Below are 10598 nucleotides of genomic sequence, written 5' to 3'. Positions count from 1 at the left end.
TATTATTTGTTCTAACTTTATAACTGCTGTACAAAAATGCAGAACTGTGTAAAGCCATATTAACATTAGTAAAAGCAATAATTGACATTGACACAAGTTTTCCTTTTCTAATATTAATTTTTGCATCCTATTTCCCTGTTTATATTACAGACTGTTCCCTATTCTAGACATTTTAATTACAATAGCTACTTGTAAAATTACATTTCTGTTTTGGCCATTCGTGTTCAGAGGTAGAGTTAACATGTATGAACTTTCAAATCTTGCAGATAAACAATGTAACCTGTGAACCAGCAGTTCTGATGATTAGCTATACAGCCCATTTAAAAAAAAATCTGCCATTCTGGATTCATCTAGCTGGTACTAAATTGAGTTTTTTGTAACTTCAGTAATAAAGAAAGACTTAAGGACATTTCAGAGGTCAAAACTAGTTATGTACAGAAGGAGAGTTAATAAGAATAATATGCACTGAAAGTCATACAGTACTAAAGCTGTTAGTAAACCAGGGACTTTTCTTCAGTACCAAGAGGTCAGTAGTTAAAATCCCTCAGATTGCTTCAATTACTTGTCACCTCATCTTGTAACTTTTTCCTGTGTATTTCTCTGCCTTTAATATTCTGGACCATTTTTGTGATTACTGCAGCCAAGATGTAGTCTAGGTCTAGTCCAGGGGTGGGCAAACTTTTTGGCCCAAGGGCCACATCTGGATATGGAAATTGTATGGCTGGCCATGAATGCTGATGAAATTGGGGATTGGGGTGTGAGAGGGGCTGAGGGATCCGGCTGGGGGTGTGGCCCAGAAATGAGGCGCTCTGAGTACGTGAGGGGGCTCCGGGTAGGCAGTTGGAGTGTGGAGGGGGGGTGAGGGCTCCAGCTGGGGGTACAGGTTCTGGAGTGGCACTGGGGATGAGGGGTTGGGGTGCAGGAGGTTGCTCTGGGCTGGAACCAAGGAGTTTGGAGGGTGGGAAGGGGATCAGGGCAGTGGTGGGGGTTTGCAGTGCGGGAGGGTATCGGGGTGCAGACTCCAGATGGCGCTTGCTTCAAGCAGCTCCCGGAAACAGTGGCACGTCCTCCCTCTGGCTCCTACGTGGAGGACGTTGTCTACCTGTTGTACTTGTCTACCTCTATGGAACCATTGGGGAAATGCAGGCTGCTGCCTTTATAACTTACAAGAACACTCAGAAATATGAAATATGGATTATCTGTTGGTTATTGCTCTGTACATTAAATCACTAAGGAAGATAGACTGAGCTTCTGTAAGGGCAGTTGTTTTGAATTTCATGATTGAATAAATATAGGGATAAGCCATGTCTTCGATAGATAGTTCGATTATTTTAAACTAGATAATCTTTTTTGTTAAGCACCGACAGCATGTTCAACAAAGCACAAAACTAAAGGAAGACTGCCTCAACAAATATCTAAGTGCTTAATCAGCACTTCTTAATTTCACATGTTCTTCTGTAAAAGGCTATTTCTATGAAGACACTGGTAAGAGCAGAAGTAATAGTGTACAGTAAGTGGAATAAATGCAGTAGCTCTTTATGCTCCCCTATTCCAGAAAAACACCTGGGCGCAGGAAGACTCTTAAAAGTGAAGGGAGAAAGATTATTGGTTGCATGAAGAAGCAGAATGCATGGCTTTTAGCGCTGGGTCTGAAGGTTCACAGGGAACCCAATCCCCAAGCTCACATCCTGAGACATCCACACAGAATGCCTGTCTCACCTTGTTGCTTCCTTTCCCCTTTCTCCCCTGGTAGCATGTCTCACCTGAACATTGCTGCCATTGGTTTCCCTGCTGTGCTTGCACAGTTTCTCTCCCTCCCCCCACCCCTTCCCCAAAGTGAGTGGAAAGCACAAAGCATCAGTAACTTCTGCAAGGATTTATGCCAGTTTTTAGTGGCATTCATTCCATGTAGAGCAGAGGTGGGAAAACTACGGCCCATGGGACCCTCCTGCTTGGCCCCTGAGCTCCTTCCCTGGAAGGCTTGCCCCTGGCAGCCTCAGCGCTGCTGGCGCAATGCTCTGGGCTGCAAGCTCTTGTCGGGCAGTGCAGCTGCAGAGCCCGGGCCTGACCAGGGGACAGGGAACGGGGGGGGTTGGATGGGGCAGGAGTCCCAGGGTGGCTGTCAGGGGGTGAGAAGCAGGAGGGGTCAGATAAGGGCCAGGGTAGGGCCATGCCTGGCTGTTTGGGGAGGCACAGCCTCCGCTAACCGGCCCTCCATACAATTTTGGAAACCCGATGTGGCCCTCAGGCCAAAAAGTTTGCCTGCCCCATATGTGGAGGCTTGTCCCTGGCTCCTCCCCATATCAGTCATGTTGCTCTCAACTCTGGTAGAGCCACAATTGCGTGGTGGTTGCATAAGAACAACTCCTAGAAGGGAAAAGGAGTGAGTTGCTTAGGTGCCTCTCCCTTCATTCTGCTAGTTGCACTGCCTGTCTGCTATTCCTTTGCTCCCTTCCAGGCTTTGCACAGGAGGGGTGGCACTGGTCCTATGCTAACCATGGTGACATACTTTGTCCTCTGACATCGATAAGGGGCTCCCATTGAAGTCAATGGGAGGTGTATGTACATATTAATTTAAACTTGTCTCTTAGCAAGCAGTCTCTTTTGAACCGAGGTCGATTTCTGTCACTGACAGGGTGGTCTGATTTGGCCATTGGCAAGGGTTGTGAGGCTTCTCATGCCTGTGTTCTTTTGATAGATAGTGACTGTCATAGTGACACTAGTGGTCATTTTGACCTAATTTATACACTAACTTATGTCTGAAGCTCTTTGGGGCAGGAACTGTGTTTTAACTTTTCTATAAAGTTCCTAACATCTTGTGGGATGCCCCGAATAATACATATAAGGGTTTATCTTTTACTATCTGTCTCGTGAAAGACAGACACAAAAGCATGAGTACTAAAGAATTGCAAGTTGTTTGCAAAATGACTATGGGTCATCCCCAGCCACTCACATAAGTATGTACTTTTGGAGCTGGAGTATGATTGAATATCCAGTGTCTTCTATTTTGTTTTCATTTTTTGGCCAAATGTGTAATCAAAAGTTAAGTAGCTATTTGGTTTTTATATAATTTCCAGCTGACTTTATACAACAGGTTGAAGAAGCTGAAATAAATTTTATAGTTTTACAATGGGTTCTCTGAATAAATAAATTTTTAGATAGCATATTAATAAAGAACCTCATGATAATTGGTTGAGGAGTATGATTTATTTCATGAGAAAACATCTGCACTTTAAGGTAAATCCACATTTAGCATCAATTTTTTTTAAATACCCTCTAGTTTTGGCTGCCCCGGTTCCTGAGTGTCCAACTTGACACTTAGTGTCTTCCTTTGAGACGTGCTTAGTACCCACAGCTACCAGTGACTTCAGCTGTGGTTGTTGATTCCCAGCACCTCTAAAATTCAGACGCTAGGTTTCTCAAGGTACCTAAAATTAGGCTTGCATCTGAAGAAGTGGATATTCACCCACGAAAGCTCATGCTGCAAAACGTCTGTTAGTCTATAAGGTGCCACAGGATTCTTTGCTGCTAAAATTAGAAGTTCCCTTTGAAAATTTGGACCTTAACAGTTAAAACATCCTAATGATTTATTTCATGGGTTTGATTTTACGTGAGTGAAATTAATTACCAGTAATAATTACTATTACTTTACTACTTAGGGAAATTTGTTGAACAATCCTTTTAAACACAGCAGACATTGCAAATGCAGTTGCATACAAGGGAGTTTACTGGATTCCCTGCTCCCTCGTCAAACATTTACTTCAAAATACAGTAACCATATAATTTCAGTTAATCACATCCATAGCACTCATATATAAAATCATTATGCATAACCTAAATTATGCCTAATTCAAGATGAAATGTTCCAATGTTCTATAATTTCAATTTCAATTTTTTTTTTAATTTTCTTTATTGTATGAGAGGCATCTTGTATTCCTAAAGAAATTTAATTCTGTTCTTTTCTATTGGTGGAAAACGGATTTTATTTTTTTTATTTTTTTTAAGGCCAAAATTTCCCAAAAAAGGCATCTAAAGTTAGGCTCTTAAAACCATATTTAGATATCTGCCTAATTTTGAGAAAGTACTGAACAATCCAGAGGTCAAGAGGAGCTATAAAATACACTGTAAGAAATTCACTTAGATCTGTTGCACAGACCTATTTTTAAATCAATATTTACTTTCCTGAATCTGGACCCAAGATTGTTAAAGTATTTAAGATCTAACTCAAGTCTCATTTAAATAAATGAGATTTAAGTATATGCCTGAATTTAAGTCCTGCTTCAGTGCTTTCCTGGACAGGGATGGATTTAAGCATGTGTTTAAATGCTTTCCTGAATCAGGGCCTTAACAGAAAAATATCTTATGGTAATGGCAAAATAATATCTTTACAAAGGCTACAAGATACTTCATTTGTGATGCGAAAAATGATTAAGCAATAGGCAACTGTAAGGCTTAGTAGATATACACCCCTATCGATCAATGTACAATGTGGCTGGAAAAATATACTCCAGTGATTCCAATTTGATCACACTGAAATTATGTCATTGTTGGCTTTCAAAAGTGAAAATGGTGACAGACTAATTACAGCCTTCCTTTCTCTTAATATAATGAAGCCATTAATGAGCCTCGATCTTCAAACTTCTGTTTTTGCAGCTTGCATCTGTGCCAAATGGCATTATACAGCTTGTCAGAGATAGAACAGTTAATTTCTATTAGCTCCTGAAACCACATAAAAGCCCAGAAAACAATACCAATTGGAGGCACTCACATTTCCAGTGATGTATTACTTCATCCAGCCTTAGGTTTAAAATAATAACATAAAATCACTATCTGGCCATTATCTCTTTTCAGTAAAATGCTGCCTTTTGAAATCCCATCATAAAATTATTTATGGATTATTTGCAGAATCCCTCCCCCCCAGGTTTTGGTAAAGATAATGGCAGGCAGAGACATGACAACACTCTTTAAATGTCTTCATGCAACACTGCTTTTATCCCGTAAAATAATCTTATCACTCTTAGGAATGACACACAGCAGACTAAATTATGAGCAGGCCTTTCTGAGGGAGTAGGCAGGGGTGTTTGTGTGTGTGTGTGAGGCTATGGGTGATTAAAATACCTAATCAACCAGAGGTGTGAATTGAGGACTGTTCCTTTCTGATTGTTTGGGTGAGGAAGAAAATACAAAACAGTGAGTAACTTTTTTTTAAACTAGAAAACATCACCTTCCAACTTGGAAACGTTTTCATTTCTGTTTCTTCTCTTTTGGTACGATAAATGTTCTCTTTCAAGCAACCTCCATAGGCAGAAAACAATCTGTCAAAAAGACATAAGAATATACATTTTCAAACGTTTCTGGGTGTTTTCTTTTAAAACACAACTCTGAATACATCATAGTGCCTCCTCGTGTCCCAGCGTGGCCAGTCAGCTGGGGAAAAAGTGAGATACCCATTTGTTTCCCAGCCTGCAGAGTCCCTTATTACTTTGCTGGCCTTACCAAAGAGAATTGGTGGGCAATTGCTTTTCTTCCATGAGGGTGCTCCCATGTGGGGTCCCATGTGGTTACCCCTCATGTTTAAAAGTAGCTAAGGCCGTTGGGTGGTTTAGGAGAAGACATAGATTGCAGCACTGATGACACTCAGCTCTGTCTCCACTCTGACCTGGTCATAGCAGTCATTAAAAATCAATGTGTTTGGATGAGATTGGTGCAGGGATGAAAACTAACAGGGCATAACTCAATCTGGATAAGACTGAGGTGATGTTGATTGGTTGAAGGATGCAACTAGAAGCAACAGTACACATAATATCGGCTCCTCTAGGTGTGGTTATGTCTGCTCTGGCTTAGGCCTTGTCTACACTACCGTGGTAAATCGACCTAAGTTACGTTACTGAAATTACATGAATAACATAAGTGGAATCGACGTAGCTCAGGTTAACTTACCACAGTGTCTGCACTGCATTGCTGGGGGACGCGCTCCCGTTGATTTACCTTACTCTTCTTGTTCTAGTGGAGTATCAGAGTCGATTGAAGAGTGCCCTGCGATCGATTTTTAGCAGGTCTTCACAAGACCCGCTAAATCGAGCCCCCTGCTGCATTGATCACAGCAGTGTTGACCTCCGGTAAGTATAGACATGGCCCTAGTTGGGAATCTGGTTAGACTTCAATCTGTTATTAGATGATTAGGTAGTAGCAATAGCTGGATTTACTTTTTTTCGTCTTCATATGGCCAACAAATTAGGATGATTTCTTTCAGGTGTGGACCTTGCTGCTGTCATCCATGCTTTCATCACCTCAATATTCAATATTTTTATTCAGTTCAGTTTTTTATTAGTGACTATTGTCCTATTTATTAAAGTAGGAGTGCACTAATGAAATTTGCTGGTGATACAAAGGTAGGAGGTATCATTAATACAGAGGAGGATCGGAATAGTATACAGGAAGAATTGGATGGCCTTGAAGATTGAAGGGACAAATGTGATGAAATTCCTTAGTACAAAGTGTAGGGTCATGCACTTAGGCTCTAATAGAATTTCTGCTACAAGCTGGGGGCCATCAGTTGGAAGTGACAGAGAGAGAGACATGGATGTGTAGGTCAGTCACAGGATGTCTGAGCCACCAAGGTGATGTGGCTGTGAAAAAGGTAAATGCAATCTTAGGATGCATCAGATGAGGCTTTTCCAGTAGAGAGAGAGAGGCGGGAATTAATGCCATTGTACAAGGCACTGATAAGACCTCATTTGTAATACTGTGTACAATTCAGGTCACCCATTTTCAAGAAAGATGAATTCAAACTAGAAAAGATGCAGAGAAGAGCTGCAAGGATGATCAGGGGAATAGAAGATCTATTTTACAAGAGGAGACTAGAGGAGCTTGGCTTGCTTAGACTAACCAAACAAAGGCTAAGCAGGGGATATAACTACTGCCTATAAATACCTTGTGGAGTAAACACCAGGGAGGGTGAAGGACTATTTAAACTAAACAATAATGTTGACACAAGAACAATTTGGGTGTAAATTGGCCATGAACACATTCAGGCGAGAAATTAGGTTTCTGTCCGTCAGAGGAGTGGAGTTCTGGAACAGCCTCCCAATAGGAGTTGTGGGGGGCAAACAACTTAATTAGTTTTCAACATGAGCTGGGCAAATTTGAGTGGGATTGTGTAATAGGGTTGCGTATGATTGGGGAGTCTAGAAATCTGTTTGCCATGGAAAACATGAATTTTGTGGGTTTTTTTTTTCACATTTTGTGAAAAAAATAAAAATATATACAGTGGAACCCTGATTATCTGATCTAAGTGGGACTGGGGCCAGATCATCAAAAATTTGGATAATCAGGAGAATGGTTGAGGCTCCGGCTGTTAGCTTAAAAATTATAAATATCTCAAAGAACATTGTGTTCAACTGATACCTATATATTTTATGGTCAGGGAAATGAAAGTTCAGCTTTCATTTTAATTGTGGAAAACCATGGATTTTTAGTTTTTTTTTTTTTTTTTTTTAATCACAGGAAAACACTACAATCCCTGCTTATGATGCTGTGGGGAGGTTGTGGGAGCCACAGGGTCTCTTTTGGTTTATATCTTATGTTTCAGGGCTTCAACTGACCACTAGGAGTCAGGAAGGGCTCTCTTCTCCCCCCCCCCCCCCCCCCGGCCCAGTGTATTCTGGAGGCTGTTTGATCTTCTTCCTCTGAAGCATGAGAGGTGGGCACAGCTGGAAATGGAACACTGGATGGGGAGGCCAGTGCTCTGAGGTGGTACCAAGCAGTCTCTCCTTCAGGTGCTTGCCTGGAAGGTGCTTGACCTCATGCTCAGGGTGTAACTGATTGCTGTATGTGGGGTTGGGAAGGAATTTTACTCCAGGTCAGACTGGCAGCAACTTTGGGGATTTTTCACCTTCCTCTGGAGGCAGATATCTGAGTATATCTCACTGCAGGCATATTATCTGGGTACATCTCACGTAATCATTTCCCGGCCATTTCAGGGGCCTCAGACATTGATGCACCCAGGTCTCTCCTATTCTCTCCCTGTGATACAGTAGTTTAGTCTCCTGTGAGTTATAATACTTTGGTCTAATTGCAGTTTTGGGGTTTTCTGGGTACTGCGTGGTGGTGGTGCTCAGGAGGTCAGACTAGAGGATATGGTGTTACATTCTGGCCTTAAACTCTGACTCAGAACAGGACTACTGCAATGCACTCTACATGGGGTTACAGCTTACCAGAAACTGAAGCTGGTACAGAATTTGGTGGTCCCCTTGTTATGTGCTATATCTTTCTGTGAATGCATCCAACTTGTGTTTAATGGGGAACATTGCAAAACAAAAAATCCAAACCCTAAGACAATCAACCAAACCTACCTCAAAACAAATCACCAATCTAAAGTTAAATTTCTTAACAATCTATAACCTGCTTGCTGATATTGATATCAGCCATTTATAAATACCTAAATATTTGAGACACTATCTTTTATTGTACCAACTTCACTTGATGAGAGAGACAAGCTTTAAGCTATCTAGAGAAAAGAACAAACGTAGATAGCATTTGAGTCTCATCAAGAGCTTGCTATTCAAGAGCGGCTCTTGTAATTTTTCCCTGTAATTATGCAGTGCAGTGGTTTAGAAAAATGTTGAATTTGTTCATTCATACTCTAGCCTATCAAAAAAACCATATGTGACACAACAGTATATACTGTAATCGTGAGACACATTCATGATCACAAAAGACTATTTCCTTTGGGAGTCCCAAAGAATTCAGAAGTTTGCATACAAGCTTCCACTATGAGTAAAATTATAGTGTGAAAATATTTACCATCTAATGAAAGTAGGAGTTCTAAAATGGAAAGTGCTTCTGAACAATTTCCAGGCTCTCAAATAGCAGAGATATTATAGTTTATCTGCATTTGCTGGGGGAACATTATCTGAGTTGTTAACTGAACTTTGCTTGAGATGGTAAGTGTTAGGCGTCAGAATGACTAATGATAAGGAATCTGAAACACCAAGAAAGGTTGGAAACAAATAGTTTGTGTTTCTGAATTTCTTTTTTGTTTTAGACCATCACTATCATTACAATAAGCCCAAAAGTAGAACTAAAAACTCCTTATCCTATTGTGAGCCACAAAATATATCTCAGTGACACATAAGTCTTAAAATAGCAAATGGCAAGTGTTCCAAACTCAGTTCATGATTCAGACCTTGACTAAAGTGCTTTTAGCCTTTGTGTGAGAGAACATGGAAAGAGAAATAGGAGTAGATTAATAATAGTTATGCTATTTTTTCCAATAACTTTAGAACTGTATTAACTTGTTCATATTTTTGTCTGAAAATGACATTTTTCTATCAGTCAGTGGGATCATGGACATGATTTTGAAGATAAATTTAGAATTATTTTAGTTGCTATTTTTAGTAATTTTCCATAGTCTAAAATGTTGACTTAGGTCTTCAGACCAATGCACTGCATCAATAATGTGTATGATACAACTTACTGGTAGTGCAGTGGAAATTCACTACAGATTCCCTATAGTTACATGTGGTTGTTCCTGTACTTTAGGGTAGAGAGAAGTTACTGCATTGAGGGTCAGCCAAAGACAAAGGGAGTAAGATCAGAAGATAAGGGGGAAAATCCTGTTGTGTCCAAAAAAAGTGCACAAATGTATAAAACAGTCCAGCAGTGAGGTCCATGCAGTATACTCTCAAACGTCTCTCTCTGCCTCAAGTTTACCTCTAAACTACATGTAATCTTATTTCCTTTTATTCTGATAAATCTACAAGAGAAATATTACTGGCAAATATTTGCCTCAAATCTGTCTGCTTTTGTCAGAACAGACTATAGTGGAGGCTTCTGGCACTGGTAAGTCCACTGGGCAGAGAGGCGGTGAGAGTGGAAAGCAGCTGCGACCTCCCCTCTGCTTGGGAGACTGTAGGGAACTAGTAGAAAAATAGTCATGTCTGGGGAGGTGCATGTCTTCAGCGAAGCCCCTGGGCAGACTTTGCCTTTGGAATTCCTGCAAAACTCGGATTTTATCTTAAAGCTGCTCAACCCTAGTAGAAGTCCCAAAATAGAGCAAGCAGCTGCAATACCACCTGTTCTCCCTTTTGGGGCATAGGGGTCCAGCTTGGGCACTGGGAGGCACAATGACACCTCTTTCCCTCAATTTCTGTGAAGCTAACCTGCTGAATGATGTAACTTTAGTTTATATTATACTAGGTCTGCTAAAATAAACTATTCCTACATCATTGAAAGCTTCCCATATTATTTATTGCAATAACTCAGGAATGTTGCCCTATGTTAAGGTATTGCTGGGTTGAAAGGCTTGATTGCATATAGCAACAAATTGCCACTTGTTAGCTGGGTTCCTCATTGTCTAGTTGAAGAAATTTCATCTGCAGCAGGCTCTGACTTTCTTTGTTGTTCTCAGGCAAATAGAATTTGTGTCCAGCAGACTGACCTTTCCAATGACTTCAAAGCAAAAGGAACCCCTCAACAAAACCTCTCTGATCCTTTACTTCAGTGTAGAACCAGCTCCCTCTACTTGCTCTGTGCTGACTTAAAATATGAGAGTTAAGAACACTTCATTTCAGAAGAGAAGTCTAGCCACATATACA

The 10598-nt window shown here is 40.7% G+C and overlaps 1 protein-coding gene across 1 annotated transcript in view; it reads left to right on the top strand.

Annotated features, from left to right (window-relative positions):
- The window catches only part of RYR2 (ryanodine receptor 2), a 697632-nt gene that overhangs the window by 68714 nt on the left and 618320 nt on the right, over positions 1-10598 (top strand). The gene's annotated exons all lie outside the window — the stretch shown is intronic.

The sequence above is a fragment of the Mauremys reevesii genome, linkage group 3 (genome assembly GCF_016161935.1).
Source record: "Mauremys reevesii isolate NIE-2019 linkage group 3, ASM1616193v1, whole genome shotgun sequence".
NCBI classification, from domain to species: Eukaryota; Metazoa; Chordata; order Testudines; family Geoemydidae; genus Mauremys; species Mauremys reevesii.
The sequence above is the reverse complement of the archived record's forward strand: the minus strand, read 5'-3'. Positions and strand labels throughout refer to the sequence as shown.